This window comes from Myotis daubentonii, chromosome 1 (assembly GCF_963259705.1).
Source record: "Myotis daubentonii chromosome 1, mMyoDau2.1, whole genome shotgun sequence".
Lineage (NCBI taxonomy): Eukaryota > Metazoa > Chordata > Mammalia > Chiroptera > Vespertilionidae > Myotis > Myotis daubentonii.
Window position 1 is genome coordinate 44946149 of NC_081840.1, and position 27813 is coordinate 44973961.

Genomic DNA, 27813 nt, shown 5'->3' on the forward strand with positions numbered 1-27813 from the left:
CAGGTAGCTGGCAAGAGGTCGCAGCATGTTGCTGACCCCACCATGTTCCGCGCCGCCCCCTGATGGTCAGCGCATGTAATGGTGAGCGGTCGAGCTCACAGTTTCCTGGTTGAATTCCCGGTCAAATGACTGCCTGAGGGGACAATTTGCATATTAGACTTTTATCATATTGGATTATTGACTATATTTCACTCCACCTTTATGATTCCCCAGTTTCTTCATCTCCAAAATAAGGATTTTCTTGTGTATTGAGCTTACTTCATGGGAACTTTGGAATTCTGAGTTGTTGGAACTCATAGGTATTTATATAGTCAAGAAATCAAAGAACTGGAAATCTAGAGAGCTGGATTCCAGTCCTATCTCTCCTCCACTGTTGGATGTATATGACCTTGGAAAAATCACAAGTAGGCAAATGGTCACCTGTGGAAAAATAGAATGGTCACTAGATGATCTCTACATTTCCTTCCTACTCAAAAGTCCTTTGTTCTGGGTCAGAGAAACATAAACTCAGTTTATGAAATTGTCATTCCCATAAAGCCATCATGACATGAGTCAGATGACACATTTTAAATCCATTCCTAATTGCCTGTCCCACCTCAATGGCTCTATAACCCCACCCATTTAGCCCTACCCTTATCCAGTTTCCCTACATGTTACCTGAACTCCACCCTTGAGATTTTCCTTTGCAACCAACCACCATTTTTATTACCTTGACTATTTCAATTCTTGCTCCAGACCTTGTAGGAAAGAGAGCCGTACACTATGTGATCATCAGGAGAATGTGATAGAAGAATGTTTCTTGTCTCTTTCCATAACTTCACCAATTCTCTTTTATCATAGAGTTTGTTTAAAATGAGTTGTATTGTTATATACTCTCTTCAAACCAACATCAAGGATTCTATGGCTCTCCTTTCTTCACTGTACCTTCCACGGCCTTCCAGACAGCACTGCACGGGCAGGCAGGAGTTTGCCAGCACGGCCTATTGTGCCATCTCTAAAAGCCTTTCTTCCATTTCAGTTCCAATACATTCACATAAAAGCCTCCTATCAACTTTCTTCTACTTCCCTTTAAGCAGAATTTTAAACTCCATAGTTACTATTATGAGATCTAAATTCTATTAAATCAATAGGGTGATGTTTACTAAATTTTAAAAATGCTGTTAAAGTAATTACAACAAAATATGAAAACATGCAGGGAGGGCTATAAACAGAGAAGGTAGAGGAAGGATATCTGTTTCTAAGAGATAGTAAAGTGATGCTGACACTAGAGAGCCCTTAGGAGTGGCTTTGAAGATCTTTTTTTGTTTTGTTTTTAATTTAGATCTTTATTACTAACAGTCTATTATTCTCCAAATCCCAAGTAAGCAAATTGTTAGAGTTTTCCCCTTCTGGATTAACTCTGCCCTTAATATCACTAGCTCGATATAACTAACCAATCCATCTCTTTGTACACATCTGTGTGGGAAAGGGAAACACTGTGCTTATGGGTTACTTAAATTCTTTCTCTCAATTAAGAGCCTGGCGCCTTGAGTCTGAGTGTGTTCAGAATGAGAGGCTGTCTCTAACATATTGGAAAGGGGCAGGGGAGAATGAAGCATTGGCCCTGATGCCCTGCTCTTCTTAGGTAATATCAAGAGTGGACACTGATGAACTTTTCTACCGAGGATAGAATGAAAGGAGAGAAGAAGGCTAGCAGCCTCAAACTATATCTAGAACAACTGATCACATTTCTTCTTTCGAAAGATCAACCTGGAAACAAAGGGAAGGCTAGATGTAAGAGAGAAAGACAGGCGATGGGGAATCCAATTAGTTGAGTGCAGCAAAATTTCAGGCTAAATAAAATGTGTGTTTGAACTAGCTCAGTGGAAATGGAGATGGAGAGGTAAGGAAGGGCACAGTTGATGTTAAGCAGGTGATATCAATTGGTTTGATGGCTAAGTGCTAAAGAATGAGGGACAAAAGGGGAGTTGATTACTCACAGGTTTTGACTTTTGTTAGTGGTGCATTGTGGGTACTACTCAAGAAATTAGAGAATATAGGAGAAACAGGTTTGGAGTAAGCATAATGAGTTTACCTTAAAAAACGCTGAGTTTCAGAAATACTTGGTACTAAGATGTCTGGAGACAGTTGAATACACAATCCTGAAGCATAGAAGAGAGGTATGGACTAAAGATGTGTCTGTTCCTAGCCTGAAGGATTATATAGAAAACAGGAGTTGTGTGTTTTTGTTTTTGTTTTTTTTTTCAATTGCAGGTGTTTCCCCTTGCCAGCAGAGTTCCTTAAGCCTTGACAATAAAAAGAGTGTTCCTGTTATCTACCCTTACAGGATGCATGTCTGGGCCAATCAATAAAAAGAAAAGAATTACGGTGTTTGATTTGTTCAGCTTAATGTTTCCCAAATATCCTAGCTGTAATAACAGAGCTGTGCTGAGTACATGAGAAAAGCTGACTCATATTTCCTGCAAGTCAGCACAGATATCCATCCTTCCAAATTATTTGAACCTTTGGCCATTACAAAGACAGTGAAAGTGCTGAAAAAATTTATAAGTATCTCTTTCTCTTGTTGAGAACAATTCTAATACATCTGTTATAAAGATTCAGAGTGTAAAAAAAACCCAAAAAAACCCAAGCTGTTACTGCCTTGTACCACCCCCATACCCCAAACCGATGCCTTGACCTTTTATAGAAAGTCTAGGTTCTCTCAGGACTGGTTCAAAATTCATCTATTTGTCACCTTCAATCCCCACAATCAGAATTAATCACTCAACTCCCTAAGGCACCCCAGCAACAAGTTTATCCATCTATTGTAGAACTTCTAATAGTTCCTTTTTTTTTTAGAGTTACACGCCTGGTGCTTATCTTTGTTTTCCTTCTGTGCCCAACATACTGCTTTGTGTATAAATACTAACAGAAGTAAATTTATTAAGAGTTATAAAAATGTGTTATCATTTAAAAATGATAGGACAGGGTGCACACTTGACTACGGACAATGACAGTTAAAAAGACACACTATATAAAAATAATTTTCTTTTACAGATCATTTAAAAACTAAAAATTGAATTTAGAAGGAATTGTTGAAGGAGGTAAAAGCATTCACTTGAGGAGGATGTTGAGAGGTGATAATTTTTAAATGTGTGAAAAAGTGCTCAGTCAAATATATGACTCCAATTGGCTCCAGTGGCTCACACTGCCGCAGCTCTCCTGTCCCTGGACACTCCTCTCAAATATCAGGTTTAGAGTTTATCAGTTGCAACATGACGTTTCTCACTATTATTTTTGCAAATTGTTCAGATAATTTGTCTTTCAAAAGTATTTCATCAGATTTGTGTTAAGAAATAAATTGATCATTTGACAGCATTGCTAATAAATTTCATTTTGTAGATTGACTATACTGGAATGCCATTCTAACACTTTCACAGTGAATAGAATTTGGCAATGTGTGTTCTGCTTTGGAACACACCCAATGTGTTTCTGAAGGACCACAAGTGCCTGGTGGAAAGCTTTCTCACCCTGAAGGAAGCCCCATGGCATAGATATCAAGAACCGCTTTTTTGGAAGGCTCCAGGCTTTTATTTAAAGACTAGAGGCCCAGTGCTCAAAATTCGTGCACTGGTAGGGTCCCTAGTGACTGCCGGCTGCTGGCAGGGGCCTCCCTTCCTCCCTCCACCCACCCCCACCGGCCCTGCCCCCTGGTCAAACTCCCGGACAACTCCCGGTCAAGGTGACAATTTGCATACTATGCTTTTATTATATAGGATGTGGGAAATTTCTGGCATAGCAATTAAGGTGAATAGATTTAACAGGTGGAGAGGATTAGGCTGTACAACAGCTTCCAGTGCTGTTACCGGTTTCATAGGTCTTTCGTCCTGCATTGTTCAAACCACAGTATTTAAAAATAACTTCTAGGAAATAGCCATATAGAGTACCAGGTGCAAAAAATGATATAATTTCAGAAATGGCATGGGGCCCAAATTTCTAAGGCATATTTTTCATCTGCCCAAATCTCACTTGGGTTTCAAGTTTGTTTAACTGTGACTGTAGTGACATATGCCTGGGATGCTTAGAGGACTCATGAAATGACTGTTAAGGAGCTTTGAGATTCTTAAAGGCACTTCCTGAGCGTGAGGTCAAGTACTGCTTAATGTTTTCTACTGCTTTTTATGTTCTTTCAGAAAGTGTTTTCTTTGATTGAGGAAAAAATACAATTGAAACCTTTTCAACTTTTGCAACTTTTTAGAATACCATTCTGTAAACTGTGCTTGCAACTATGTTTATAATATTTTAATTGTTATGCTGTAATGTAGATGAAAATGAAAATGTTTGACTCTTTTTACCAACTAAAAAAGAGAGTGATTTTGCCCTGGCAAGGGTCTCAGTGGTTAGAGCAGGGGTCCTCAAACTTTTTAATCAGGGGGCCAGTTCACTGTCCCTCAGACCGTTGGAGGGCCAGACTATAGTTTAAAAAAAAACTATGAACAAATTCCTATGCACACTGCACATATCTTATTTTGAAGTAAAAAAACAAAACGGGAACAAATACAATATTTGTATTTGCATGTGGCCCGCGGCCGTAGTTTGAGGACCCCTGGGTTAGAGCATCATCCCAGGCACCAAAGGGTCCCAGGTTTGATTCTGGTCAAGGGCATGTATCTGGGTTGCAGGTTCAATCCCCGGCCTGGTCAAGGCGAGTGCAGAAGGCAACCAATAGATGTGTCTTTTTCACATCAATGTTCTCCTCTCTCTCTCTCTCTCTCTCTCTCTCTCTCTCTCTCTCTCTCGTCTCTCCTCCAAAAAGAAAAGAAAAAAATCAATGGGAAAAATATCCTTGAATGAGGATTAGCAAACAAACAAATAAGAGTGCTTTTTTGTTGCTAGTCAAATGTTTTAATGCAAAAAGCTACTCCTCAAAGAGGAATTGACCTGGTAGGTATCCCAACAATTAAAACCAATGGAAGGCTAGGTCTGCACCCAATGGTGAAAGGATGGGAGGTTCCCAATTGTACTTGTATAATTTCTACAGTTTTGTAGGGATATAATTGACATACAGAGGACTACACATGTTTAAAGTATGCAACTGGATAAATTTGACATAGGTCAAGTGAAACCATCACTACAATCTTATAGTGGACATATCCATCATCCTCAAAAGTTCCTTTGTGTCCTTCTATGCTATAACCTCTCTCTTGCAATCCGACTGGCTATAGCCATGCCCTCAGGTTGGGTTTAAAACACTGTGGAAGACATGGGCAAGAGGAGGAAGGGTCCAGCCTGGAAAAGAAATTTAGTTTGAGCCCTGGCTGGGTAGCTCAGTTGATTGGAGCATTGTCCCAATGTGTCAAGGTTTCAGGTTGGATCCCTGGTCAGAGCACATGCAAGAATCAATCAATGAATATGTAAATAAGTGGAGCAACAAATCTCTCCCTCCCTACCCCCCCCCCACTACCAACTTCCTCTCTCTATATAAATCCTCAATCAATAAACATTTAAAAAATTTTTTTAAATCCCTGGAAATTTTAACAACAAAAATAAATTTAGTTTGTTTAGTGGAGTTAAAATGCGGCATCTAGGACATATTTAAAAAAAAAACAAAAAATGGCAAAAAGGGAGTAAATAGGGGGGTGTCTGTGAGAGTGTCAACAATAAGAAATAAATTTTAAAAAGTTATCAACTCAGTGTTTCAGGTCAAAATCTTGATCTTTTGAAATTCATAACTTTATAGAATGCTTGGTTATTTGAAATGTGGCAAAAAACATGCTTTCTTTTTTATATTTTATTATTCACGAGTGATTTTTAAAATTAAATTTAGCCAGAGATAAAATCACTTCTATTTTAATGAAAATTAATAGCATTAAAAAATATGCATTTAGAGTAGATGTATATGAATGGAGGAACAGGCTGTCTGGACCATTTTGGAGCATACATTTACAAGACCATAGAGCACATTTTATTGTCATGGAACACAGCTTTTACATGCTAAAAATTCATCGATCCTATATTAGTACTAGGGGCCCGGTGCACGAAATTCGTGCACTGGGTGTGTGTGTGGGGGGGGGAGTGTCCCTCAGCCCAGTCTGCCCCCTCTCACATACTGGGAGCCCTCAGGCGTTGACCCCCATCACCCTCCAATAGCAGGATCGGCCCCTTGCCCAGTCCTGACGCCTCTGACAGAGGCGTCAGGCCTGGGCAGGGGACCCTCATTTCCCCCCATCACTGGTTCTGCCCCCAGCCCAGGCCTGATGCCTCTGGCCCAGGCGTCAGGCCTGGGCAGGGGACCCCCAGACCCCTCCGATTGCTGGCTCTGCCCCTTGCCCAGGCCTGATGCCTCGGCCAGAGGCGTAGACCCCCATCACCCTCCGATCGCCTGATCGGCCCCTTGCCCAGGCCTGACGCCTCCGCCAGAGGTGTCAGGCTTGACAGGGGACCCCCATCTCCCCCCGATCACTGGCTCTGACCCCCGCCCAGGCCTGAGGCCTCTGGCCCAGTAATCATGCCTGGGCAGGGGACCCCCATCTCCCTCTGATCGCTTGCTCCACCTCCCGCCCAAGCCTGATGCCTCTGACCCAGGCTTCAGGCCTGGGGAAGGGGACCATCATATCCCCCCAATCCCTGGCTCCGCCCCCCACCCAGGCCTGATGCCTCAGCCAGAGGAGTTGACCCTCATCACCCTCTGATCACCAATCACCGGATCGGCCCCTTGACCAGGCCTGAGGCCTCCGGCAGAGGTGTCAGGCCTGGGCAGGGGACCCCCAGCTCCCTGCAGTTGCAGGCTCCGCCCCTGCCTAGGCCTAACGCCTCTGGCTGAGGTGTCCGGCCCGGGCAGCGGGGACCCGCAGCTGCAGCGGCCCCGCGATCGTGGGCTCCGCTTTAGGCCCAGGCAAGGGGCCCCTAACTCCTGGGACTGCCAGCTTCGACCGTGCCCAGCTCCCATCGCTGGCTCCACCCCTACTTCCTGCTATCACTGGCCAGGGCGGCAAAGGCGCCTGATTCTCCGATCATGGCTGCCCCCCAGCTCTTAGCTCCCCCCTGGGTTTCTGATCACTGTCAGTGGCAGGGGGCTTCTTCCTGCTTTCCCTTTCGCCTCCCTGCATTGTGCCTACATATGCAAATTAGCCGCCATCTTGTTGGCAGTTAACTGCCAATCTTAGTTGGCAGTTAATTTGCATATAGCCCTGATTAGCCAATGAAAAGGGTATCGTCGTACGCCAATTACCATTTTTCTCTTTTATTAGATAGGATTCCTCATTAGTATGACGTGTTAGCCATCCAAGCTAACAACTTATACTAATCCTTATTTCTTGGTGGTGGTTTCAAACTTATATGGTATGGTTTATTGAACACTTCAATGAGAGCTAAGAATTCTATTAATCACTGAGGCCATTTGCCATTTTGAGGTGGGAAGGGGGCCTCACCACATACCTTTGAAAATACATGTTTTAGAAAGTAGAATAGGAGCTATTGGTTACTGAGTAGAGTTTCAGTTTGGGATAATGAAAAAAGTTCTAGAAATGGACAGTGGTTGTACAACAATGTGACTGTACTTAATGTTACTTAACTGTACAGTAAAAATATTCTATTTTGTTATGTGTATTTTACAGTAATGACATTTTAAAAATTCATGTCTTGATAGCAAATTTTATTAGAAAATGCAGAGCTCAGCACTTAAAAATACATTTGAAAGTACAACAACAAGAAACTACACATTCATAACAGTTCATATTCTTTTCCCTTGTAGCAAAATTTAATAAGACTGACTGGTTTGGATTACTACTTGTAATCAATAAAAAATGTACTTCTCAAATAGCATTCATTAGGCAATATACCCAACATTAACATAACATACAAAACACTTAGAAACAACTTACATTATTTAACAATTTTCAGGGATAGTAGATTTTTTCTGTACACACAGTCTCACACATTTCTTTTTAACAATAAGGTAATTGAAGATCAGAGCATATAATTTAACCAACTTAGTACTGAAGAGGCTTTGTTGTTGTTTGCTTTGTCAGATCTAAAGCATCACTATTCCCAACTCCCTTGCTCTAATAGAGTCGTTCCCTACTCTTCAATCGTTTTTATTTTTTTAAATATATTTTTTATTGATTTCAGAGAGGGAGAGGGAGAGATAGAAACATCAATGATGAGAGCGAATCATTGATTGGCTGCCTCCTGCACGCCCCACACTGGGGATGGAGCCCCAGAACTGTGACCTCCTGGTTCATAGGTCACGCTCAACCACTGAGCCATGCCAGCTGGGCACACTTCAATAGCTTTTAGTTGCAATTACAATAAAACCCAAGCTTGTTTCTTCTATGTCTTCCTAGGCCCTCTCTCACCTCTCCAGCGCGATGCCAGGTTCCTCTTTGCTCCATTCCCCAGCACCATGGTCTCCACTCAGTTCCAACAGCCAAGCTCCTCCTTATCACAGTTCCTTTGCACAGCCACTCCCACTACCTTAAATATTCACTCTTCATTTCTCACATTACTGGCTCCTTCTCATCCCTCAGATGGTCCTTCCCTCACCACCGTTTTTGTTTATTTTTAAAGCTACCCTGTTGATTGTCAGAATTCTGCTTATAACCTTTGTACATGTTTCCCCCCTCAAAATGTGACGTTTTGTTGTCCCTCTTTTCCCCACTAGACGGTCAGTTCCATGAAGGCAGACCTTGTCAGTTTCTCTAGCCACCTCAAGCGTTTGTTTCAATGAGTGTTGACTGAATGAATGAATACTACAATGGAAGTTATGGAGATAGGAAATAGAGCTATAAACTTGGTTAGTAAAAGGGATCAGTGCCTATTCTGTGCAATTTGGGAAAACTCACTTGAAACCAGAGGGACATTTAGGGTCCTTTTTCTTCCTTCGGTTGTCCATGGAATAATATCTAACATTTATTGAGTACTTTCAGGCACTATGCCAAGCGTTTCGCATGTGTTATAGAATTTAACCCTCGGAGCAACCCTGCAGCGGTAACCAACCTTTATTACGCTCATTTCTCAGGGGCAACTTGCCAAAAGCTACTTATGGTGGAGCCATAGCTAGGCTTAAGTAGGCCATATCCCATTCATTCAATGTAATCCACACCCCTTCGGTCAACAATAGGTGTTTTATCTACACACTTTTCAGAGAACCCCACTGAAGCTCGCATTTTATCTGGCCTTCAGTATCTTGGGACCGAAACCTACGAGGTGGTGGCTAACCCCTGAGCGGGTTTCCTGGGGAATGTGAACACCCTGGGTGGAGGAGCGGCCGCTCGGACAGACGCACGGAGCACCGGCTCAGCGCTGTCCGGACTCCCGGGGCTGCTGCGGAGAAGGGAGCTAGGAGGTTCGCGGGTCTCCGACAGACCCCGGCCCGCCCGGCGGCGAAAAGAGAAGGGAAGGTGTGTCTCGCCCACGCGCGCCTCGGGCTGGGGATCTCCCGACCGGAGGGGGAACCACACGGCGCATTTCCCCCCAACAACACCGCGCGTCACCGGCTGAGCCCCGCCCATTTTCTCACGCAATCAGTCTCAGGCGCTAGAGCCCCGCCCCCGATGGCCGGACCTGGCCCGCGATTGGCTCTTGCGGGCCGCGAGGCCCTCCCCCCATCCCTTCCGTCACTGCCAAGATGGCGCTGGTCGCAGCAGCGGAGTTAGCGGTGGCTGGAGTCAGAGAAAGAGGCGGAGGCAGCAGCGGCCGCAAGGGGAGGGGGAGTCCCGTCTGACTGAGACAGAGGCAGGCCTGGGCGGGCGGGGGAGCTGCGCAGGGCGGAGCGCGGGGCCGGGGATGAGCTAAGCAGGCTCCGAGCTTCGCGGCATTCAGCCCCTCGTGTCCCGCGGCCGCTCGCGAGGGGACCGGGCACCGCGTTCCCAGCTCGACCCGCTGCTCGCTCGGGAGCCAGCAGTGAGGTGAGTGCGGGGGCGGCGACGCGGACAGCGGTGGCATGTGGAGCTGTCACAGCCCGGAGCGGTGACAGCCGAGGCTGCGGGAGCGGGGCCAGCCGGGCTCGGAGAGGTGGCGCGGGCGGCCGCGACCTCCGCCCGGGGGCTTCTCGGAGCCCGCGGTCCTCCGCGGCTCGGTCCGCCCCGGGATGGCGCGGCGGTGCTGAGAGGAGCGCTCGTGCCCCTGCCTCGGGAGCGTGGAGGGCTCCACTGTTTTCATGGGGATTTTCTATCCGGGGCTCTCGTTGTTGGGAGGTGGGGGTGGGGACGGGGGCGGTGAGCGGGGAGGTCCTGGGGCCGGGATTTTGACAACCCCGTTACGTAAGACGGAGGTGGCTTCCCGGAATCCCACCTGCTCGGTGTTTGGCACCGGCGGCTGCGGGAGCCTGGCGGGGCCCCGGAGGCCCGTTTCCTTCCCAGGGGTCTGCTTAGTCTCCCCCGACCGGCGTGAGCTGGATCTGCGTCCAAGTTCGCTAGTTTCCACCTCACCTCCCAGTCTTTTATTTCTATTTTTTTTTATGGGGCGGGGGGCGGGAGGGGGGGTATTTGAAACGATTCCTGGTCGCCACCATTCCTTTTGAAGTTTCTCGCATTCTAGGGGGGAGGGGGAGGAGAAAAAATGAAAAAAAAAAGCTTGTGACCTAAAACTGGGTCGCAGCGACAGCTTTTCATTATCGTGCTTTTAAATGACAGATGTGCTGCAAGATTTTTGTTTTCGTCTCAGCGTGCTTTAATACAAACGCATGGTTACGCCTGGAGCCCTAGAGAAGGGTTTTTGTTTTACAGGACAGTTATTTCTTGTTTGCAACAGCAGGACAGGCATCAGTCAACAGGCATGTATTTATTTAGGGAGAAAACGCGTGCCAGCCATCTAGAGAACCGTGAGGGCACAAATTGTATTACTCCGTTAATACGTTATTCTTGAAAATGTATGATACATGAATGAACATAGTAGCCCAAACGTAAAGAAGCAGTTTGATAAGGTTGCAAGCTGTGGCTTGGTGTTTATAGTCTCTATTTTCTGATTGCCTACTCTCCTCTTGGTGGAAGGAGGGGAGACACCTGTAAACAGCGTAGCCCAGGTTACACTAATCTATTGAAGTATATTTGGATTACTGTAAAAAGTAGTCTCTGGGAGACCTACCAGTAAGATTAGGTAATAAGTAAGGACTATTGGGCAAATTATTCAGTTTATATTTAGAGAATATGGTTCTGGGATTCAGTTTTTGAAATTTAGGTATACAGAATTTCTGAGCTATTTGAACCCTGTTTGAACTTAGAATGAAACAAAAGATTGTATTTGACTTGTTTTATAAGAACTTTCTTTGGAATTAAACATTTTAGGCAACTTTTACATCATTTTTACAATTTTCCTTTGAACTGCAGCTCTCAGTAGGCGTTCAGAATAGCATTTATCATCATCGTTATATATACTATATGTTACATAATTTTATTTTTCTGAATGATTAAACATAGATCTATCTTATTGTGAAATTTTATAAGAATGTACTTGTTAGAGAAGTTAATTGATCTTGACACAAAGCCCTATACTGGGAATAAATGAGTAAATTTTGGCCTGAGTTTTGAATTTATGTACACAAATTTACACTCTTGAAAATTAGTAAGCGATATAAATTTTTTGTTTGTGCAAGAGAGCCACAAAACTGATGTTGATTTGTTCTGAACTTTTCCATATGACTTACCACTGGCTTACATAGTTATTGATTCTTAAGCTTCTGGAGCTGTTGGCCTGTTTATGGCAACTTGAATAATATTTGAATTAATTAGGAGGCTATAAGAAGGAGGAGCTAGAGTGTATGACATTTATTACTTTATTCAAACAATAACAAATCATGACAGAATTTTAAATGAAAATTCATTTCTCATTAAGTGATATTAGTTACATTATCTTTTTTGTTTGCAGCTAATTTCTAAGCAGTCTACTTACTGTGGAAACCTGAATTTAAGCACTGATTCACACCAAGATTTTTTATATATTACAAATCTGTGCTTTTCCTGTTTAAATTGATGGTTTATTATTCTAAGTGGAAAACAAAAGTGGTTCTAGCAGGAAAATTGACTTGTTCTTGTTCTCTCTGATGTCAGAGACTTTGGGGGACTTTTCTTTTTTCCCACCAGATGTGGAACAAGAGAATGATTCAGGAAAAGTTGACAAAAATGTCTTCCTTTCTTGTTTATTTGGTTTTATAATGCCCTAGATTATTGCTCAATAGAATCTGTGGGTTGGGGAGAAGACAAGCACCACACACTTTATTACTGTATATCATAGTTACCACTTTGAATCCTAAAACAGTGGCATAGAATTTTATACATAAGAAAGTATTTTTTTGTTGTTGTTAATCCTTACCCCAGGATATTTTTCTATTGATTTTTTTTTTTAAGAGAGAGTGGAGGGGATGGGGAGAGACAGAGAGAGAGAAATATGATGTGAGAGAGCCACATTGATTGGTTGCCTCCCACACCTGCCCAGACCAGGCTGGGAATCTAGCCTGTAACCAAGGTATGATGTGCCCTTGACCGGAATCGAATCCCAGGACCCTTCAGTCTATGGGCTGATGCTCTATCCATTGAAGTAAACTGGGTAGGGCTACATAAGAAAGTATTATTTTCTATAGTGTGCTACTATAATAGTGAAAAATTTGTAACAGTCAAAATGCACTATAATAGGATAGTGAAATTAATAATTCATGTAATATATGCAGTTATTAAAAGTCATATATTACAAAATATTTACTGACATGAGAAAGTACAATTGTTGAGTGAAAAGTCAGAATAGAAGGAAATATATACAGTTATTATTTATAACAAGTCATATAGTATGTGGCAAATGAATGGCAGGTATACATAAAATATTAAAAGGTGTTGTCTCTGGATAAGATTATAGATAATTTTTATTTTAGTGCTTATACTTTTCTATGCTCTATCTTTTGAATAATATTACTCTAATAACCATAAAAATGACATTAAAATATTTCCAGGGGTCATAAGAGAAAATCCTGAAAGTCCCATATAACCACTGCTCCAACAGAGAAACTATTTTATGATTCATATTAGCAAAAAAAAAAAAACCCTCAAAGTATGGTGCTTATGCAATATACAATAATGGAAACAGCTAATAATTTAGGTGAAGGCATTCTCCTAGTTAACAGCACCAACCTGGTAATAGTTTTAAGTATGTGGCTGCTGTTTGGGTCTTATACTCAAAGTGTTCTGTGTTGACAGTGCCACCTATGGATGGACTTCTTGACTTAGTCTTTTTCTCATTGCCTGATCAGTCAGTAGTTAGCAGTTTTTGAATGTTTATGAGGTGCCAGGTACAGTTGACTCTTTTTTTTTCTTTTTTTTTTAAATTTTGTTTTATTGCTTAAAGTATTACAAAGAGTATTACATATGTCTCCCCCCCGCCCCCCCTTGACATTCCCCGGGCCTCCCCTACCCCCAGTGTCTTATGTCCATTGGTTATGCTTATATGCATGCATACAAGTCCTTCGGTTGATCTCTTGCCTCCCCTTCCCCAACCCTCCCCGGCCTTCCTGCTATAGTTTGACAGTCTGTTCGATGCTGCTCTGCCTCTGTATCTATTTTTGTTCATCAGTTTATAATGGTCTTTATTATCCATAAATGAGTGAGATCATGTGGTATTTTTCTTTCGACTGGCTTATTTCACTTAGCATAATGCTTACAGTTGACTCTTAAACAACATGGGGGTTAGGGGCACAGATCCCCCATGCAGTAAAAAGTCTGCATATATCTTTTGACTCCCCAAACTTAACTACTAATAGCCTAATGTTGACCAATAACATAGTCAATTAACACATATTTTGCATGTTATATATATGATATAGTGTATCCTTACAATAAAGAAAAGAAAATGTTACTTAGAAAATCATAAGGCAGCAAAAATACATTTACAGTATGTATTGAAAAAAAATCTGTGTGTAAATGGATCCGTACAGTTCACACCCGTGTTGTTCAAGGGTCAGCTGTATTTTGCCACTCACAGGATACAAGGTGAATGAGACATGATTTCTGTTCTCAAATTGTGGTTGAGAACACTTTCTTCTTAGGCTATCAGGCCATATGTGTACTCTGTTTTTTCTGTCTCACTGCTCAAGGCCTGGCACTTGAGGCAGCATCTTTCTTCTGGTGCTCATATATCCTCTTTTAACTTTCTTTATGGGAAAATATGTTCTGAGTTCCAGACAACAAATTTATAAGTAGATTTTTGGGCTATTACTTGATTGTATGTTAGAGAATCTTATATTTACACTAGAGGCCCGGTGCACAAAAATTTGTGCACTGGGGGGGGAGGGGTGTCCCTCAGCCCGGCCTGTGCCCATTTGCAGTCCAGGACCCCTTGGGGGATGTCCACCTGTCTACTTAGGCCCACTCCCGGGGGGTCAGGCCTAAGCTTGCAGTCACACATCCTTCTGGCAGCCAGGGAGCCCTCAGGGGATGTCCGACTAAAGTCTTAGGCCCCCAAGGGATCGGGTCTAAACCGTTAGTTGGACACTGTTAGTGCTGCCATGGAGGTGGGAGAGGCTCCTGCCACCACCACTGCGCTGGCCAGCCATGAGCCAGCTTCTGGCTGAGTGGCAATCCCCATATAGAAGTGCCCTGACCACCAGGGGGCAGCTCCTGCACTGAACATCTGCCCCCTGGTGGCCAGTGCGCATCATAGCAACCGGTCATTCTGCCGTTCAGTCAATTTGCATATTAGTCTTTTATTATTATTATATAGGATGTCCCTATTTCTCCCCCTTTGCCCCCTCTACCCAGCTTTTGCCCCCCACTTCTCTCTGGCCATCACCATACTGTTGTCTGTGTCCATGGGTTGTGTATATATGTTCTTTGGCTAATCCCTTCTTTAAATTCACTTCTTGAAATTTTTATTTTCAGATAAGTGCTTATAACTGCACTATTATATATTTTCTATTATATCATTTAGAATTAAGATATTTTTTAATTGAACCCTTGTAAATTTTAGCACAATTTAATAAATTATGCTAGAAGCAATTAGGAGATTTTTCATGTAAAGCAGATACATTTCAATTAATATTTTATTAGTTTTTAATATTTTAATTTGAAATAATCTCATACATGTTAAAAAACTATAAAATACTACAGCATATTATATGTACCCTTCACCCAATTTCTTAGGTGTTAATAATTTAAACATAACCATTATATAACTAACAAAATTTGGAATATATTTTTCTTATAATCTCTTTAATGTTACTTTGTTTTTGTTAATCCAATCATGGGCGGCAGGCAGGCAGCTTCTGGGGTTGCACACGGGGGCCTGGATGGTGGCTTGCGCTGGCGGTTCGCGCTGTCCCACCCTTCCCGCAGTATGCAAATTAGCTGCCATCTTTGTTGGCGGTTAATTTGCATATCATGCTGATTAGCCGATGAGAGGTGTAGCAAAGGTACGGTCAATTACCATGTTTGTCTATTATTATATAGGATAGGCTGCATATATGTTCATTTGTGGATGCTATTGTTATTTGTAAAGTGTGTGACAATTTCTTAGTACCTTATTCTTGCATCCTCTTTTTAAAAAGCAAACAAATAGAAAGAACAGAGAAGAGACAAACTATCAAAAAAAAAAAAAAATGAGGTGGGCCCTGGCTGATGTGGCTTGATTGAGAGTCATCCTGTGCACCAAAGGGTTGGGGGTGTGTGCAGGAGGCAGCTGATCCATGTTTTTTCTCTCTCTAAAAAGAAATAAAAACATTTTTTATAAGGAAAGAAAGGAAAACAAGGTAGAAAGATATCAAAGGGCTTCTCCACCTCCCTCTGGTCCTGAGGGGTGATTGGGGCCAGCATCCGCCTCTCACACCCACTGCCGGTGCCCGATGGTGGCTCCAATCACTTGGCGCCATCAGTGGGTGCGAGCGGTGGCTGCCGGCCCTATCGCCGCTGAGGGCTTCTCCACCTCCCCCTGCTCCTGAGGGGCAACTGGGGCAGCAGCTGCCGCTCACACCCACTGATAGCGCAAGCCCTGCTTGCACCCACTGCTGGCACCGGCCCCAATCGCTCCGCGCCATCAGCGGGTGTGAGCGGGCCACGTGGAGTGGGCTAGCGCCATCAGCACATGGGAGCAGGGGCTGCAGTAGCGGGGCTGCCGGCAGACGGGACCAGGGTCTGCAGCGGGAGGGACCTGGTGGGGGCTTGGAGGATGGGCCAAGACCCACACCTGTGCCCACCACAGCCTTGTGGCCCACAGTTCCTTTCAAGGTGCACGAATTCATGCACTGGGCCCCTAGTGTCTTCATAAGATTGTTGTGAAGCTTAAAGTTGTTAATATAAATAAAGCACTTAGAACAGTTGCTGACACTTAGTAAATGTTCAATAAATTGCCTATTATAGCTACTGTTGCCCTTGGAATGCTTTTTAAAAAAATATTATATGTTTTTTAATTGGTTTTAGAGAGAGGAAGGGAGAGGGAGAGAGACAAACATCATTGATAAGAGAGAATCATCCATCATCTACCTGTTGCGGGCCCCCTACTGGGGACCAAGCCCACACTGAGGCATGTGCCTTGACCTGGAATTGAACTGTAACCTGGTTCATGGGTTGACGCTCAACCACTGAGCCACACTGGCCGGGTTGGAACATTGTGTTTTTTTTAATCCTCATCTGAGGATGTTTATTGATTTTAAAGAGAAAGCTATGGGGAAAGGGGTGGGGGAGAGAAACATTGATGTGAGAGAGAAACATCAATCTGTTGCCTCCCGTACTCACCCCAATTGGGTATTGAACTTGAAACCTAGTTATGTGCCCTGACTGGGAATTGAACCCGCAACCTTTTTTGGTGTATGGGACCATGCTCCAATTAACTGAGCCACCTAGCCAGGCCACCCTTAGAATGTTTTAATTTATGTATCTGTGTCTCCTGCCCACTAGTCTAGAATTAACAAATGAATAAACAAACCAACTACTGTGGGTTTTAAGATGAAAGACACAGTCCTAGCTTTTGAGACTATCATGGCAAGTTGACCATTAACCTTTCTCTGTAATAGCACCAACATTTGATGTTCTGTCACAAATTTGAAATTGGCATTCATGATGATTAGCATTTCTTAGTTATTTAAATTTCAGCACAATTTTCTTATTATTAGCATTGTTTAAATTCTAGGAATGCCCTCTATTTTTAATCTTCATATAGTCTGTACTGTAGCATTTAACTAGCCTTTCCTATTTTGGATTAAGGTGTGAGGGTGATAACTCTATGAAGATTGTACTTTTTATTAGTTTGAGAGATAAACTGAAGCATGTTATAGAGAAAGTCTGAACAAAGGGGCAGAATAGGGAAATTGGAAAACTTACCAACTACTTCTGAGTCAAACCTGCACAGTACCACTGCACTGTGGTTCAAAATAAATTCTCAGAAAGGGGGGTTGGGAAGATGGGTGAAAAGGTGAAGGTATTAAGAAATACAAATTGATAATTATAAAATAGTCACAGGCGTGTAAAGTATAGCATAGGTAATGTAGTCAGTAATCCTATCTAATAAAAGAGAAAAATGGTAATTGGCGTACGACGATACCCTTTTCATTGGCTAATCAGGGCTATATGCAAATTAACTGCCAACTAAGATCAGCAGTTAACTGCCAACAAGATGGCGGTTAATTTGCATATGTAGGCACAATGCAGGGAGGCGAAAGGGAAAGCAGGAAGAAGCCCCCTGCCAAGGAGAATCAGGCGACTTTGCTGCCCTGGCCAGTGATAGCAGGAAGTAGGGGTGGAGCCAGCGATGGGAGCTGGGCACGGTCGAAGCTGGCAGTCCCGGGAGCTAGGGGTCCCTTGCCTGGGCCTAAAGCGGAGCCCACGATCGCGGGGCCACTGCAGCTGCGGGTCCCCGCTGCCCGGGCCGGACGCCTAGGCCAGAGGTGTTAGGCCTGGGCAGGGGCGGAGCCTGCAACCACGGGGAACTGGGGGTCCCCTGCCCAGGCCTGACACCTCTGCCGGAGGCCTCAGGCCTGGTCAAGGGGCCGATCCGGTGATTGGTGATCGGAGAGTGATGAGGGTCAACTCCTCTGGCCGAGGCATCAGGCCTGGGTGGGGGGCGGAGCCGGGGATTGGAGGGATATGATGGTCCCCTTGCCCAGGCCTGAAGCCTGGGTCAGAGGCGTCAGGCTTGGGCGGGGGGTGGAGCAAGCGATCAGAGGGAGATGGGAGTCCCCTGCCCAGGCATGATTCCTGGGCCAGAGGCCTCAGGCCTGGGCGGGGGCCAGAGCCAGTGATAAGGGGGAGATGGGGATCCCCTGTCCAAGCCTGACACCTCTGGCGGAGGCGTCAGGCCTGGGCAAGGGGCCGATCAGGCGATTGGAGGGTGATGGGGGTCTACGCCTCTGGCCGAGGCATCAGGCCTGGGCTGGGGGCAGAACCAGTGATGGGGGGAAATGAGGGTCCCCTGCGCAGGCCTGGGCGTCAGGCCTGGGCAAGGGGCCGATCCTGCGATTGGAGGGTGATGGGGGTCAACGCCTGAGGGCTCCCAGTATGTGAGAGGGGGCAGGCTGGGCTGAGGGACACTCCCCCCCCCCCACACACACACCCAGTGCACGAATTTCGTGCACCGGGCCCCTAGTCCTATATAATAAAAGGCTAATATGCAAATTGTCCCCTCGACCAGGAGTTCAACTGGGAGTTCAACCAGGGGGTGGGGCTGGCCAGCCAACCACCCATGGCCCCTCCCCCAGGTCAGCCCGGCCAGATCAGCCCCCTCACCTCAATCGGGGCGGGCTGGCCAGACCCCACCCATGCACGAATTCATCCACCAGGCCTCTAGTACTATAATAACTATGTATAGTGCCAGATGGGTACTAGACATTTTAGGAGGATTACTTTATAAATTATACTAGGGGCCCGGTGCACGAAATTCGTGCACTGTGTGTGGGGCGGGGGGGGAGTGTCCCTCAGCCCAGCCTGCCCCCTCTCACATACTGGGAGCCCTCAGGCGTTGACCCCCATCACCCTCCAATCACAGGATCGGCCCCTTGCCCAGGCCTGACGCCTCTGACCTAGGCGTCTGGCCCGAGCAGCGAGAACCTGCAGTGGCAACGGGGGGGCACCGCGATCGCGCGGGCTCCGCCCCTGCCCCTGCAGGATGCCTCTGTGCCGGGGTCCAACCCCAGCAGGTCCAGGGGTCCCCAAAGGTGTGGACGGAGTCGGCGAAAAAGGAATGACACGGAGACAGTGTTCAGTTGATCAGCAGCCTAGCCAGGATCTCTAGCCAGGATCTCCAGCGAAGTTCTGGTCTGGATCTCCAGCGAAGTTCTGGTCTGGATCTCCAGCCAGGCTCTGTGTCCATGTTGTCTTGCTAGGTTCTCCAGGTTCTCCAGGTTCTCCAGCCAGGTTCAGTCACCAGGTTCTAGTCAGGCTCTCTTGCCAACCTCTGCAGTCAGGTTCAGTCCAGGATCCCTTGCCATGTTCTCTCCAGCGTTCCCCATCTCCAGGTTCCGCGTAGGTTCTGTCTTCTGAATTCTGTCTTATAAGTTCTGTCTCTGAAGTTCTGTGTTCTGAGTTCTGTCTTGTTACATCTGTATTTATACCAGTTGATTCAATCCTATCAATCTCTATTACAAAGGTTAGGGCGTTTCTTATCTCCATTCCAGGGAGTAAAGATTATGTAGCTTAAGCATGATTGTTCGTAGTTTAAGTGATTAATTACCCGCCTGGCACTTAGTTGAGGGGTTTTATTCCCTCCCTAACTTCAGGGGAAAATCCCTACCTGGGGAAACAACCTTTCTCAGAGAGGAGACCTTGGTTATATGCCAGGTCCCTTGAAACAGCAAGGATGGACCAGCTCCCAGCACCTCTGACTGAGGCGTCAGCCTGGGCAGCGGGGACCCACAGCTGCAGCGGCCCCGCGATTGTGGGCTCCGCTTTAGGCCCAGGCAAGGGGCCCCTAACTCCTGGGACTGCCAGCTTCGACCGTGCCCAGCTCCCATCGCTGGCTCCACCCCTACTTCCTGCTATCACCGGCCAGGGCGGCAAAGGCGCCTGATTCTCTGATCATGGCTGGGGGGCAGGGCAAAGGCGGCCCTGGGGCCGCCTTTGCCCTGCCCCCCAGCTCTTAGCTCCCCCCTGGGTTTCTGATCACTGTCAGTGGCAGGGGGCTTCTTCCTGCTTTCCCTTTCGCCTCCCTGCATTGTGCCTACATTTGCAAATTAACCGCCATCTTGTTGGCAGTTAATTTGCATATAGCCCTGATTAGCCAATGAAAAGGGTATCGTCGTACGCCAATTACCATTTTTCTCTTTTATTAGTGTAGATAAATGCCTAACCACTATGCTGTACCCTTGAAACTAATCCTATCTAATAAAGAGGGAATATGCTAATTGACCCTCACACTGTTGCAAAGATGGAGGCACCCACAGCCAATAAGGAGGGAATATGCTAATTGACCCTCACACTGTTGCAAAGATGGCGGCGCCCACAGCCACAAGATGGTGGCGCTCAGTCCCCTCAGCCCCGCCGGGGCTGCAGGCATGCGGCAAGGCTGGGCCTGCCCTTGCCGCGCGCCTGCCTCTGGAGTTCCCCAGCACCCTCAGCCCCCCAGCCGACCAGGGTTGGCCCAAGGTGCAGGCAAGCCTCGGATGTTGGCTGCCCAGTTGCCCAGGGTTACCCGAGGCTCAGGGAACCAGGGCTGGTGGAGGCTTGCGCTGCCGGGAGTGGCAGCAGCAGAGGTGTGATGGGGCATTGCCTTCCCCTGATCGCTGGGTCGCCTCCTGCCCCTGAGGGCTCCTGGACTGTGAGAGGGGGCAGGCCGGGCTGAGGGACCCCTCCGCCCTCCAGTGCATGAATTTTCATGCATCGGGCCTCTAGTATAAAATACTATTGAATGTCAACTGTAATTGATAAATTAAAAAATATACAAAAATAGTCATTAAAAAGTAAAAATAAATAAAATTCTCAGAGTATTGGACACTAATAATCAAACGTAATTTCAATAAACATAAGTCATTAAAATTATCCATCCCACTGCCTTCTTTCATTATTATAAACAGTTGAGACATGTTTACTTATAATCTTTTTTATAGCAATCACTTTAATTTTTCATAAACCTTTCTTTTTACCCTAAATTTAATGTCTTCCTCCTTTTTTTGAATACCAGAATTTGATAGAAATATCTTTTATTTTTATCTCTGAACTTGCTGTTACATTTCTAGATTTTCTCAGTCTTCCAAAATTTTGATTATCTGAAGCAAACTAGGCAGTTTTTCTTTCAAATGTAAGTTTGCCTTGATTTGAACAAAGGAGCTGTGCAGTTACTGATATTCATTCTCCAATATGGATATGAAAATTACTAAAGAAACTTTTTTATAGTTTGGGTTGAAAAAGGGAACTTCTTACTAACAAACTATAAAAATAAAATAGAAAACCTAATATGTCAGTCTTATTTTAGAAGCTAATGTCATGTAATGACTTCTATTGGGAAGTGCATCCTTTTTTATAGGTCACTGTCTTCTACCGCTGAGTATTTTAGTTGAAGACTCTTTGAAGTGGCTTGTTTTTAAGATAAATGGTGTAGATGGATGGGAAAAACTGTAATGATATTTAGGCTTGTCTGATAGGACTGGCTATTATTACCAGAAAAAAACACATCCCCAGTTACTTTTTGGTCAAAATTGTAGTAAGTAGTAGTATTTTTATTTAAAAAAATAATTTGCTCTAATAAGCTCTAAAAGATTCTCTATTCCTTGTAATCTCTCACTTGTTTCTGAACTTTGAAATAGAATTTTAATCATACTGACTCACACTATGCTGAAATTGGATTTATAGGATGTTGTTTGAACCTGTTAGGGTGGTAAGTATTTTTCATTTTCTTATGCTGAAGAATGCCTGAACATACCAATGTAATAGCCATTTTTTTAACAACCCCTCCCCCCCCATGATTAACTGACCTTTTGCTATTCCTGCATGACCTTTTCTTTTTTGAGGTTTTAAAATCAAATTTCTTTGGTTTGTAAGTGCTAAAAACCACATTCAAACTAATTTTTAAAAAGGGGGGAAGGGATTAATGTTAATGGCAAGGATACTGGGGAGTTTACAGTACCTAAAGATAGAAGTGCAATCAAGCTTCATGAGGGGGAGGGGAACCAAGAACTGGAAACTCATCAGCAACACAGGAAGCTATTTTCTCACCACCCTGGGGCAGCATGGTCTCTCTGCTTCTCCCTGTTTGCCCACTTCATTTTTCTCTCTCTACATGTTGTCTTTTACCACTGTGCATGGCTGAACAAGTTCTCTACCTTTTAAATTCATGTATTTACTCATGGTTCTATGATCACATTTAAACCCCTGGGAGAAAATTCAGTTTGAGACAAGTGTCTATGTCTGGTCCCATCAGCTATGGTTGATGAAATTAAGGTCTTATAGAACATTTCAGGCCCCATTTTTATGGTAGGGGAGTGAATGCAGGGCGTACAACTCTCAGAGGGAGAGGTATGTACCCAAATAAATATCCTAAAAGGTGGTGATTACAAAGGAATAATGAATAATATGGAATGAAATTAAGGTGTTGGTTTTTTTTTAAATAAAAAGAGACCACTCATTGACTTTTATATAGTAGTAAAGAACTTAAATTATTTCATCCCTGATCCATAGGTGATTATTGTGAGAGCTGTAAAAATATCTCCCCATTTCAAATAAAAACCAATGGAGGTGATTTTTTAGCTTCTGCATACAAAATTTGAAGTTTGAGCCATGCTGTTTTATGAACACAAATAACTTTATGTTTAATATAATTATTAATACATCATGTACTTTTCTACTCAGGAAGCATTTACTGACTGCTGTCATTTACTATGCTAGGAACTGTGCTAAAACAGGTATTTACACAGATGGAAATGTAGCATTGCCTACTTTCAAAGAATTCCTAATCTAGTTTCAAAGAGTACACATTCACAGAAACAAGTATAGTATTGGTGTTATAATATAAATCTGTATAGGATACTCTTAAAGCATAAGAAGAGAGAATGACATTCTGTCCTGGGGGAAGAGGTTAGGGAAGGCTTCAAAGAGCAGGTCTCAAATATTGCACAGAGTGGCCATTTGAACAGGGACATTGTCACAGAACTGAATTTGCAAAGCTGGTGTCAAGTTTGCTATGACTGAAGTAAATTTTTACACCATTTAATTTAATGAAATTGAAATGAAAACTTATTTTTCATAACTGTCCATCACATGTTAGTGAACACTACTTTTTTTAAAGGTGAGTTGTAGATTTTAGTTTACTAAAGTAATTTTCTATAACTTTTTTAAAAATGTATGTTTTTCTTGATTTTTAGAGAGGAAGGGAGAGGGATAGAGAGATAGAAACATCCATGAGAGAGAAACATCATTGATCGGACACCTCCTGCATGCCCCCCACTGGGGATTGAGCCTGCCACCTGGGCATGTGCCATGACCGAGAATCAAACCAGTGACTCTTAGTTCATGGGTCTACACTGAACCACTGAGCAACACCGGCGGGGCTGGTTCTATAACTTTGATATCACTTTCAAGAATGAGATGTCACTGATCATTTGCTTTCAGTTTCCTTTATCACATTTTTCAAATAGTGGTTGGTTGGTTGTTAGTTTACTTACATGGTGATTTTTTCCTATTCAGGCATAGAGCTTATAATACTTATAGTCTCGGCCAGGTAGCTCGTTGGTTAGAGTGTTGCCCTGATACACCAAGGTTGTGGGTTTGATCCCCAGTCAGAGCCCATACAAGAAGCAACCAGTGAAGGAATAAATGAATGAAACAACAAATCTCTCTCTCTCTCTCAAATCAATAAATTTAAAAAACACATATAAAGATCCACATTTTTATAAAAGTAAGCAATGAAAACCATACATAGTGTAAACCTAATGTAATATTAATAGACAAACTCTAAAAATGATCTATGTCAATACTGAAATCTTTTAATTTTAGATGAAAGAGCATACACACACATACACACACTATTTTGTAAAATATTTTATATCAGTTTTTTTTTCTCCTGTAAAATGGTACCTTTCTTTAAGCAAAACTAGTGTAAGCAGTTGGCAGAATGCTTTGTGCTTCACTACTCTCAGTTGATTAACACCTTCTCTTTTCAATTCCTTTATTCACTCAGTCATGATTCCTATACCACCCCCATTACAAATAACCAACCAACCAAATGAAAAAAACTCCCCCAAACCCAGAGCTCCATAGTTGACTGTTTTGAGAAGTGACTGAGGTAGGTGAGGAAAGAAAAGGGAGGCAGTTTTGTGGCTGCAGCAGTGGTGGTGGTGGGTGGCTATGTTTCAAGCATGAGGCTCATTTTCATATAGCAAGCTCAGAAATACCACCATTGTCACCATTCACAAATTGTGATTGTTTTCTCATCCCCTTCAAATCTATTAGTCTGCTTTTCATCCTTCAAATATGCTTTTGATATACTGTGTAGGAAAGAGGTAATGAACATAAAAAAGAAAAGGTTATAGTCCTCTTACTGGTTGCTCCTTTTGTTTGGAATGCCCTTTCAACTCTTTTATTATTCTACTCATATTTCAAGATTTAGATGATATCTTTTTCTTTTCCAACTTCTCAAGCCTAAACTGTGTGTCCTTGTGCTTTCTGTGACCACTCACATTATATAGACTTATCATTTATTATAACTTCTTGTTTACTTGTCTGCATTCTCCATTATACTCCTATAAGGCAGGGCTATATCTTATTTGTCATTGTGTTTCCAGTGCCTAGTACAGCACCTGACACATGGTAGGGTTACCATTTCAGGATTCTTGAATGCAAACAACAGAAATCAACTCTTGTTAACTGAAGCAAAAGAAAAGGATTTTATTGGAAGGATATTAGTTAGCTTACAGAAATGATTGGAAGACTCTGAGAACAAATAGGAAACAAACCAACCAGCCATCCTCAGTGCTAGACCATTGCCAAAGTTATGCCACGGAAATATCCTTTTCCTATTCAAGATATCATTGCTCTTCTGCAGGACATTGGATGCCATTGATGGAACACTGCCATGGGTGCTGTATGTCACTGTTCTAAAATGAATGTTAAACTGTCTTTTCAACTTTAACTCTAGACTCAAATTCTGCATGCAAGCATCTAATTGACTAATCTATGTACTTGGTCCCTAAATAGAGAAGCAAGCATATGGTCTTTTTGGCTTTCATGGTTGACTCTAAGGTCTACCATCCTTCCAGAATACATATAGTGGCATGTGTTAGTATTAAAAAAAAAAGACATAGGTACTTTTCAAAAAACTTTTGATAAATAATTATTAGATGAATGAGAAAATCAAGAGTCATAATTTCTGTCTTTAATTCTTTACATTATCAAGCATTGAAGTTAATAAGGTGCCACTTCTGTAATCTAAAATAAAATCAATTCCAAACCATAAAATAAGCAAAAGATAAACAAAATCAGCAAAGTTCTGATTTTTAAAAGGATACCTCATTGTTAAATTTTAAAAAATTATTTGAGTTAAATTTAAACTTCTGGTGCTCCTTTTTTTGCAATACCATAAGCACATGCTTGTTTAATTATCTGATATTCTTACACTGGATATAGCCAGGATTTGAACTTGGCCTAACTGATTTCAAAGCACCTAACTGCTATTTTTATAGTCTTTATATAGTTGTATTCAATACTGACTTAATTTAAATAAAAACAACAAATTAATACCTTAGAGACCTCAGTCAAAGGAATGTTTTTGCTTGCAATGTTTTTTTAATATTTTAAAAATATATTTTATTGATTTTTTACAGAGAGGAAGGAAGAGGATAGAGAGTTAGAACCATCAATGACAGAGAAACATCGATCAGCTGCCTCCTGCACACCCCCAACTGGGGATGTGCCCACAACTAAGGTACATGCCCTTGACCAGAATCGAACCTGGGACCTCTCAGTCCGCAGGCCGACACGAGTCTATCCACTGAGCCAAACAGGTCAGGGCTGCAATTTTTTTTTTTTTTTCAAAACCATCTTACCCATCAAATATGAGGTTGTATTACAACCACTTTGGAACACAGGCATTATGTACCAGACATATAGGACATATACTCGATATCCTAATACATAGGATATATACTGTATATCCTGGCAGTTTTATTTGTAGGTATTTTTTAAAAATGTATACACTAGTGTATCATGATATGTACAATACTTTATACATGACTTTGACATTGGAAACCAAATTCTATTAACAATAGAGTGGATAAACAAAATTATGATATATTCTCAAAATGAAAAACTATACAGAAATGAAAATGAATAAACTGCTATGCATATGAGTATAACTAAATCTCAGAAAAATTGTAGAGTGAAAAAAGTTAGACCAAAAGAATATATATGAATCCTTCCATGTTCCATGTATATAAAGTTCAGAAACAGATAAAATTAACCTAATGTTAGAAGTCAAGATAGTGTTCTTTTGGGGAAGGTTGGAGGGAGATTGGGGACTTCCTGTTACTGGTAACATTCTATTTGTTCACCTAGGAGGTTTTTTATAATGGACTAGAAGCCTGATGCACGAAGATTTGTGCAAGAATAGGCCTTCCTTCCCCTGGCTGCAGGCACCGGATTCCCTCCAGCACCTGGGACCCAGGCCTTCGCTCTGGCTGCCGTGTCCATTTTCACTCCAGCTGGAGCCACCTTCTACCCTTCTGTAGCTCCCTCTACCCCCCACACCCCCCTTATAGCAGGCGTCCCGCCTATCCCCGACCGCTCTGTGCCTGCGTGCATGCACTGCCCAGATGCCCAGAGCGGCCAGGGTGGCATGGAACACCTGTGTCGTCACCATGGCCACCGCATCCTGGCCACCGCCATCCTTGTCACGCCAGTTTGCATATTCCCTCCTTATTGACTGTGAGCACTGCCATCTTTGTTGTGGAGTGACGGTTAATTAGCATATTCTGTCTTTATTAGATAGGATGGTGTGTTCACTTAATGAAAAATTCCTAGCCGAAACCGGTTTGGCTCAGTGGATAGAGCGTCGGCCTGCGGACTGAAGGGTCCCGGGTTCGATTCCGGTCAAGGGCATGTGCCTGGGTTGCGGGCATATCCCCAGTAGGGGATGTGCAGGAGGCAGCTGATCGATGTTTCTCTCTCATCGATGTTTCTAACTCTCTATCTCTCTCCCTTCCTCTCTGTAAAAAATCAATAAAATATATAAAAAAAAGAAAAAAAAGAAAAATTCCTAGAGTTCACTTTTCTTTAAGTATGTTATACCTTAATTAAAAAGTAAAAAAATAATAATAATTATCAGACTTGCATATGGATTACATAGCTTGGGGAACATGACTCAGCAAAATTCCTAAAGTTTTATGTAAAGTTTTATCTGAATATCTGTATGAGTATTTTAAGGGAGAGATGATCCATAGCACAGATCAGATTCTCAAAGCGGAGGGGGCGGGGGCAGTGCATGACCCAAAAAAGGTTAAGAACCACATTGTCAAGGCCTGTATATTCAGAAAAATTATTGCTAAACATTTTTTTTATGGAAAACTTGTTTTTACAGTGTAAATATTCTTGCCTGTGTAATCAGACTGTATGTTTTGGGTGCCATCTCTCCATTTTCTTAAGGCTTTTGCTTTTACAGTCCTCTTGTTCTTCTTCATCCCCATTTTATTTCTCTGATGAATGTTAATTCCTTTTTTTTAAAGTCCTTTGTTGATACCACGTCTTCTACCAACCACTCCATTTCCCTCCCCTCTTCACATCAAAATTCCTACAGATTATGTATTATCCTTTCTTACCTTACATTCTCTCCTCAGCTCATTCCAGTTAGGCTTTCTTTCTTACTAACACTTTACTGAAATGGATTTTCTCAAAGTCACAGTGATTTGAGTTTTGCTAAAACCAGTGATTAAACATTTCTCTTTGG

At 43.2% G+C, this 27813-nt stretch overlaps 1 protein-coding gene and 1 pseudogene across 8 annotated transcripts in view; one reads left to right on the forward strand and one right to left on the reverse strand.

Moving 5' to 3' along the window:
• LOC132238720 (myosin regulatory light chain 12B-like) overlaps positions 1 to 27813 on the reverse strand; it is a 76609-nt pseudogene that overhangs the window by 37527 nt on the left and 11269 nt on the right.
• DENND4A (DENN domain containing 4A) overlaps positions 9609 to 27813 on the forward strand; it is a 112204-nt gene continuing 93999 nt past the window's right edge. For 5 of the 8 annotated variants that reach the window (XM_059698003.1, XM_059698028.1, XM_059698021.1 and 2 more), the window contains exon 1: positions 9610 to 9887. The gene's annotated coding sequence lies outside the window, so the exon portion shown is untranslated. Of the gene's footprint in view, positions 9888 to 27813 lie in introns of all 8 variants that reach the window. The other 3 variants (XM_059698047.1, XM_059698057.1, XM_059698065.1) reach the window with 2 other exon arrangements.